An 8,395-nucleotide genomic window follows, 5' to 3' on the forward strand; every position below is an offset into this window, starting at 1 on the left:
TAAGTGACGTTCAAATATGTCATCACTTAATCATAGGAAACTAGCTCAGACAACTTTCTATTAAGCAATAACCTGTAAATGACAAAACAATATCTATTTCAGTCATTGCACAGTGAAGGCTAGATTACTGTAGTTGAAAGATTTCTCTCTTTCTCCAGGAGCATTCAGAAGCAACATGTAGAGAAAAATTGACAGCTGAAGTAAGACAACTGGATAAACTTTCATCTTTTAGAATTTGGCATCAATGAAAATTCATAGAATTTATAGATACAGCTGATCTAGTTGTACCCATTTGTGCTTATGGTCTGCTTCCCTACAGAAAGATAGTAGCTGATAACACAACACGAGGCCCACTCCTGGTTCCGTTTGCTTTGCTCTGCCTCGGTTGTTTTAACCGTTGGAGGAAGCTCATGCAGTTGGTTTACTGCTAGCAAAATTAGTAACCTAAGAGGATGGGTTATGCATTCCAATTACTTTTTACCCAAATTCAGGCAAAGCTTCCCTAAAGAAGCATTACATTATTGCTTCTCCTGTGGAAAAGAATTGGCAACTAACGGTGAAGAAACTGATTTGGATCAAAAAGAACATCACCGCCAGTCTGTACTCTGATTGCCCCAAATCTCGTGTTTGTAAGAATTCTGTTTATGCTGTTCCTTACTTGATATCCTCTGGAAGTGACATGCAGGTACCTTTCCCACTTGCTTCAGCCAGAAGCATGCATAACCATAAGGAGATTTCAGCCTCAAGTTTGAAGTTTCCACACGTTCAGGTATGTCACATTAACTCTGAGGACAAAACCAAACAAACTGCCAGATTCTGGCATCTGGGAAGGTGGTTGTTGGCCATCAGCCGCTCAGTATAATGCAACCTCCTTCCTTTTAGCACCTTCTGTTCTTTTAAAATGGTCTGGTGCCTTTTGCCTTTTTTTTTTTTTTAATCTCCACTGTAGTCAGGCTAGAGAGAGGTCAGATGAGTCAGACATTGGTTAAATCAACAGAACTGAGATAATTTTTGACAGTTATATAACCTCCCACCTTCATTTTAGTAGTTTGCTCATTCCTCTAGCCATATCCACTAGGACTTCCCACAAGGTCCTAGGGAAAGTTGAAAAGATAACTATTCAGTGTATTTTAGACTATATATTAAATACTCTCATTAACCCTATGATGTCTGCATTCCTCACAGTCTTTTGATACTTTTATATTCAGATTGCACCTGTGAAGTAGACAAATACTTTTACAGGTGAAGAGCTGAGGCACAGTCTACACTGCGGTTGGGGAGTGGGGCAGCAGTGAGGACAAGCATGGGAGAGCCAGTGGTAGCCAGACTAGCTTGGGCACTTGCAGAAGTGTAGACAAAGCAGCTCAGGATGGACAAATGCACCTGAGATCCTTGGCATGTAACCCACATTGAAGCCAGGCCATTGGAGTGATTTCCATCTGCAATTCCCAATTTATAGTAAGTTTGCTGAACCATATAAACCAAAGTTGTCACAATGGTGCTTTTGATTAAAATTTTTATAGGGGGCCACAGTGGCCTTTGAAAACAGTGGGGGTTCACAGTGGTCTGCTGGTGCTGTTAAAAAGTTCAGGAATGCTGAACTTTAAGGTTAGGTTGTCTGATTGCAGTGCAAATATATGCTAAGTGACTTGCCCAAGGTCATTTATATTATGATATCTACAGTAGAGCAGGCACTGAACACTGATTTTCCATAGCTGTGGTTAGTGCTCTAATCTCTGCTATGAAAAGAAAAAATATTTTCTAATCTGACTAAGTATGTTGAATTGTATCTTAGGCAAAGTTTAACTGGCAATACAATATACATGAGTAGGCTAATAAGCATATCAGGAATCTCCATCTTTACTTCTTCCCTATGTGAACACTTGAATTGAAATAGCAGTTAATTTTAATTTACACCTTTTGATATTTTTGGTGCAGACTCTAACCCAGGAATTGAAATGGGACACACTTGTTCTCAAGTAAGTGGAATCACAAACAATTTTGCACAGAAACAATGAATGATGTGACTTGAAATTACTTTTGTTTCTCCCTACAGGAGAAGGTCGCCCTGGTTAACTAACGGGATGATTTAAAATAATCTAGTCAAACCACATTAAATGGCAGGTGAAGGTCTGTTACGCATATTCAGACTAAACAGAGTTTACAGCAGTTTAACTGGGTCACTCTTGAAAAACTGTGAGTGACTGTGTTCTATAGACAAAGACTGCCATTATTAGGGTGCACACTTCTGTATAACCCCAATGTCAGAACTCGAAGGAAGTTCTTCTCCTTCAGGTTTATTTGCTGCTGTAGCTCATGAAATTGTTGCTCTCTTGCTTTTGATAGACTAATAAATCATGGGGCAGACTGCCCGTCTCAGAGTGCTTAATGGCCCGTCCATATTGCTAATAAGCTAAAATTGCAAAATGAATTTTTTCAATTCATTTTATGATTTCAATCAATTTATGATTGACTGTAATCAATATTCAGTCTCTCTTCCAAACTAGCTGACTGATTCCGAAGGACTTCCAGTATCTGAGAAATTGTAAAAATATATATATATATGTATATAAAATTTTCAAATGGAAGGGAAGAAAGCCTGTTTTTAGATGGTTGTATTCTGACTGGGTCTTATTGAAACAGAATTTGAACATTGAGAATAAATAATAATTTTTAAAATCGTAGCTAAAGGAAGCAAAGGGTAATAAGAGCAGAAACAGCAGTGGTGTATGGAAGGTCACTCAGGGGATGTAAGAGTCTAAAGCAGCAGCCCTTTTGATGCCAAAGAAACGGCTGTGCAGTCACTAGTGGAAGCATACATAGAGCAAATGGATGACATATGGACTGCGGTACCATTCTATAAAGTATGTCATCAGCTCAGCAAGTAGGGAGACATTCACAGGTAGGGTCCCTTTCATTTTTGCTCACAAAATGAATCATGGGCACAGATTTGAAGTCCTAATACTTATGTGCTTAATTGTATTACAAGCAACTTACACCTGCAAAAGAAAAATGCCCCATTTGAAAAATGCAAATTCACCTCTTGGGTGTGGACTTGGGGTGAGAACTACTGTCATGCAATAGCTCATGAAATGGAAAATGACTGCCTACACGCTTTGTTACATCAGGTGCTCTGCGCAGTTTTCTGGTTTACCATGCGACAAAGTACAACAAGCTGATATACCCAGCAGCATGAAATGAAACTGCTCCGTATTAAAAAGTGCAAACCACCAAACCATTTTTAAATACAGGCAGAATCTATAATAAGCAGTAAAACACCCATGCCTCTCATGGCTAATGAGTATTCCCATCTGTAATGGTCTGCCACATCCCTGGTTAATTAGAAACTAAATTACTAACATCTCTAATTATTCATAATGACATTCCTTTACGTCTGTTAAATTAGTTATAAAAATGATTAGCATAAGAAATGGTCAGCTTTGAAATACTAGTCAATAAGTCAAAAAGCCTCTGTTTGCCTATTTAATCTAATGAAAGGTATTTTATCTGACATGGCATCTAAGCACACAGGCAAAATTAACCCTGTGAAAGTAAATGGTTTTATCAAACAAAGCAGAGTTGGGTTGCACTGCTATAATTTACATGTACAGACTGTTTCCCCTAATACAGGTATTTCAGAATACTATACATACTTTGAATAAGTTACATAATTTTCAGTGCCATATGAAAAAAAAAAAAAGCTTTGAAAAATATACGTCATGTTTTAATGTATTAATAAAAAGATGACCCAACTGTCTCCCAGGCTTTCCAGACACTTGACTAACCTATTTGCTTAAAAGGTGTGTATGAACAGGCAAGTTTTCACAGGGTGTCATTTTCCATATAATCAGGCGGGCTTTGTGCTAAATTGTATAAGAAAGCATTCAGGGTTAAAATTCAGCATGACTCTCCCCCAAACAACCCTTCCTGCACCTTCACCCCCACTCCCACTTAAACCCTTTTGGAGGTTCCTGCCCTCCCCTCGCTGTTCTCCTCTTAGAAGCAAACTCATCACCATTAGCACACGAATGCAAAATAACCAGCCTAGGCCTCTTCCCAGGAATACAAATTAGGGGCAGGTAGTTGAAGAGCTTAGAAAGCTGAAATAGCGAAGTTCACAATGAAAAGGATGAATAGATGAGAGACTGAAAGTGGGGTAAAGTGTTCAGCTTTTGTCATTTAAAGTGACGTCTTTAACTCTTTGCCGTCACGAGGCTGCTCTTCAGAAAAATAATAATGAATTGCAATTAAGACCTGAAGGACAAAAGGGAATTATGTGGGAGGAAAAAAGAAAAGGGAAAGAAAAAAAGAAAAATTATGATGACAAGAAGAAGATTTTTTTTTCTTCTACAGTGTATGAATATCTGTCAGGAAAGCTGAGAGGATAGTTTTAGAACTGTCATTGTTTAATGTGACAATGGTGCCAGGGTAGATAGTGAAACCAATGATGTCATGAAAACAGCTGTAGGAAAGTTTGAGATGGCTCATCAGATCTTCTAAATTTGTATCCACTCATGAAGCCCCATAGCTACTTCATATTCTGTTCTACTTTTGGGGACATATTACTGTTCCTTACTGAAATAGGGTATATTTTGGATGTAAAGTGCTGCTATGTTTAAAGTTATTTGTCCTTCATTTATGCAAAGACTTTGGGAAATTAAGTTTTATCTTCTCAGAGATTCAGCTGCACCTCTGGACTTGGCTGCCACCTGTTTGTCCCCTGCTAGAACAAAGTTCCATTTTATAGTGTAGACACATGCTCAAGTCATGGTGAGAGTTAGGGCTTTAAAAGACTTCTTTAAAATTTGTGGATACAGTATCCCGCTGTCAGTGTAAAATGGAATGGCTCTTCGATCACACTGAGGACAAGCAGTTCTTTAAACCAGTCCTCTGATCCATCTGAATGGGGAGTTTGGATAGGAACACAAGTTAGGTGCAAAAGCTTTGGTCCATATTTTCTCTTACCTCTCAAGTTATTAGAGCTCCTTGGAAAACCTGTAAAGACCTTTGGAAGGGTTCCATAAATCCCTCTCCCATTTATTACCGCCACAGTACTTCCAAATAAAATGTGGTCATCAGGACTCCATATTCACCCACAAAAAGGACAAAACCAAAGGTAAGACAGCATTATGACAGCTTGTAGCAGATGGATCCACAGACTAGGGACTGCAATATTTGGCATAGGACTGCATCAGCACTTAAACAGCAATGTTACCAGTAGAATCTGGAAAAGACAGCTTTTAAACACGGAAAAGTAAGAACTAAACTGCAAGACCAAAAATAAATAATGAACCCTCAAATATTTATGACAAAAAGGTAAGTCAGCACTGCTCTAAATGACTAGTGAGGATTATACATCCAATTTCTGTTTTTACCTGGGGTGTTCTTTTTTATTACTGAAGAAATTAATGGCTATAATGGTCATTTTTACTTTGCTACATTACTGAATTTAATAACAAATATACTTTGGGAAAATTTTGCCAACAGACACATTCATGCAACACTTATGACTTCAAAGTATGGAATCTTATCCAAAGTTTACCAGGACCTTTAATTTTATGAAAGAAAATTGAAACTTTCAAAGGCAGTCTTGTATTTCCTGCACCAATAGCCAGTATTTCTTGCTTACATTTTGGAAATATCAAAATTCAAGTTCTTAAAATAAGAAGAAACATATTAAAATAAGAGAATAATGAACAAAATAAAAGGTGACTGCACACTACTAAATTAGCTTTTCAAAAAGAGTTTACGTCAATTCCAGCCATTGCACTTGCATGACAGTTTATGGGTGTGGGAGCAAAAAAAAAAATCTCATTTTATTTGCATTGTTTTGACCATTCTCTTTGTTGAGGATTTTTTAGTTCCACGATGATTGCTTGACATTCCATATGCATTGTTTACTGTGACATTAAAAAAAAAATCAGCTATTTAGCAGCTTTAGGGTATGTCTACAGGGACAGGTACAGACAGATGCAAGCTTGTCTGTCTGTTCTTCTAAATGGCCAGACATGAGCCAGCTCTGATCCAAAGTCATATATAGACACATTCACATGGCACTTGTGTTCTGAGGTAACAAGCATGGTTGAGCAACCCGAGTGCAATTACTTGATTTTGGACAGGAGCTGGCTCTGCCTGACCAGGTCAGGGCATAGCCAGAGGATCTCGGGTCTTCTTGTGTTTGTCCAAGTAGTCAGGCCGCAAAAACATTCCAGAACGAATAGAGGCACAACAGTGACAGCTGAAAACAGCCCTTTCAACATCCTTATAATGTAAAGGATAAAGTCTTAAGACATATTTTCTTTATGGTAATATGAATTTGGATGCTTTTCAACAATCTCACTGCAGTAAAAAATGAGTTAAACCTACATCCTTTATTTACATCTTAGAGATGATACATCTGTTGCAAGATGTTGGGATTAATTAGTCCTTAAAAGAACCTCCCAACAAGAAGTTTTTGTGGCTTTCTTCATTTCACTGTTCCTTTGATTTCTTAAACATATTTTAGTGGTTTGTCTCTTTCTTGTATTAAAAAAAAAATCGAACCAAGGTGCTTAAATTTTGTTGTAGTTGATGGAAATATTAACATTTATTCAGAACTACTCATTTTCCTTAGTATGCCTAAATGAATGTTTCCAACACTGTGGTCTATTCCATCTTGAAATCTCCCACCGAAGTCAATAGGAACTGAACACGTGTACCAGAAGTCAAACTTTGCCTCTTTATTTCTAGAGCATTTTTAAAAGTCTCTGAAGGAAGACCCATATAAAATACATTCTGAGGTAAGCCCCGTGAGGAGAACAAAAGCGGGTATTATTTAACAGCCTCACCAAAATGCAGTGGATCTGGAATAAATCAGGAAGAGTTTGGAATGGATTTATTGGAAGGGTGATGCTTCTGTTTAGCTTTCCATTTTTTACGGGAAGAATTAGAAATGTCATTTGGCAGATGTCTATAATGTTTTTGGACTGGAAGGAAATTTGGCTTTTCCATTTGGTGTGGGTGGATGTTCCTCTAGGCCACATTTAACATGTAAAATGAGAGAGGTGGGTTTGAAACTCTTCCTAAAGGGAGACCTGTAGCTGCATGTTTTGCAGACTTACCTTAGAAAATCCTCTGCCAGCAACCTGCATACCTGATCCATATATTACCCCTAGGGAGATGGCCTTAAGCATCAGTTTCACCCTTTTTGCAGCATAAAGATTCAAGCCAAAAAAATCAAAGTATCAGGATTCAGAGCAACAAGAAATCAATAGACCAGATAAACTGGTTTATCCTCCTTGCTTTTTGCTGCTGTGCAAAGAAGTTATAAACATGGTTTACCCAGTCAGATTCCACCGGTGCATCTAACCTTATCTGCATTTTGTGCCTCTAAGTACGTTTTGGGTTTATGCTTGACATTATATTTGATGGCTGTCCTATCTGTCCCTCCTTGAGCAGGATGCAATTCTAATCTTTCTGGATTTGGGAGGGCGGCTGCTGCTGTAGCACTGACAATAATAACTGACAAAGGGAAAAACCTTATACATTGCGAGAGACCACAGGAAGCTTCAAACAGTACCACACAGTGCCAGATGCAAAGCAAAAGTGCAAAGATGCAAAACTAAGTAAGATACAGAGGGACTTGAATATGAGAGATCTAAATTTATTACGCCCCAATACTGAGAAAAAACTCATGAGAAAAAACTCTCCATGAGAAAAAACTCAAAAGCATAGCTCTGCTGCTACTCGTACATTTGCCTTACAACAAAAAGATGACACTGTCATGATTCCTGTATTCTGCATCATTCTTGAAAATTCTTGCAGGAATTTGCACTGCAAAGACAAGGAAACCAATCTGGTAACATTTATGTTCTGCAACTTGACAAAAGCATTAGTACCACCAGCAGCATAATAAGCATCTACAGAAAACAGTGAAGCTTGGTGCAGATACCCTAGAAACGTATGTACCCAGTTAGAGGAATTTGCTTTGTGCTGCCCCTGAGCTAATAACCCCTGCTGAGAGGTTCATAGTACAGGTTAAGTGCTGCAACACAATCAAGGAATTATAGATCAAAGTATAGATCAGTCAGTGTACCTTCAGCCCTCATAAAGGTACTGAAATACCTCTTAACAATCAGTTTGCAAGTGTTTAGGGTGAAATTAATCTTACCTTCTTTGGCCAGATAAAAGCTAGCTTTATAGTCTAACAGTGGAACTCCTTGCTGAAGGATACTGTAGACACTAATTTTAGAACGTCTTAAGATGGTGGGCTTTAGAAATTAACAGGAGGGTCATTAAAGACTATTAAAACACTAGATTGGATGCAGGAAGTTTCTGGGTTGAAAGTTGCTCAACTATGGGAGAGTGTTACAGGGGTAGTATCTGTACCAGATAGCATGTTTTTATAGATCTCCTT

The sequence above is a fragment of the Phaethon lepturus genome, unplaced genomic scaffold (assembly GCF_000687285.1).
Source record: "Phaethon lepturus isolate BGI_N335 unplaced genomic scaffold, ASM68728v1 scaffold14066, whole genome shotgun sequence".
Classification (NCBI taxonomy): domain Eukaryota; kingdom Metazoa; phylum Chordata; class Aves; order Phaethontiformes; family Phaethontidae; genus Phaethon; species Phaethon lepturus.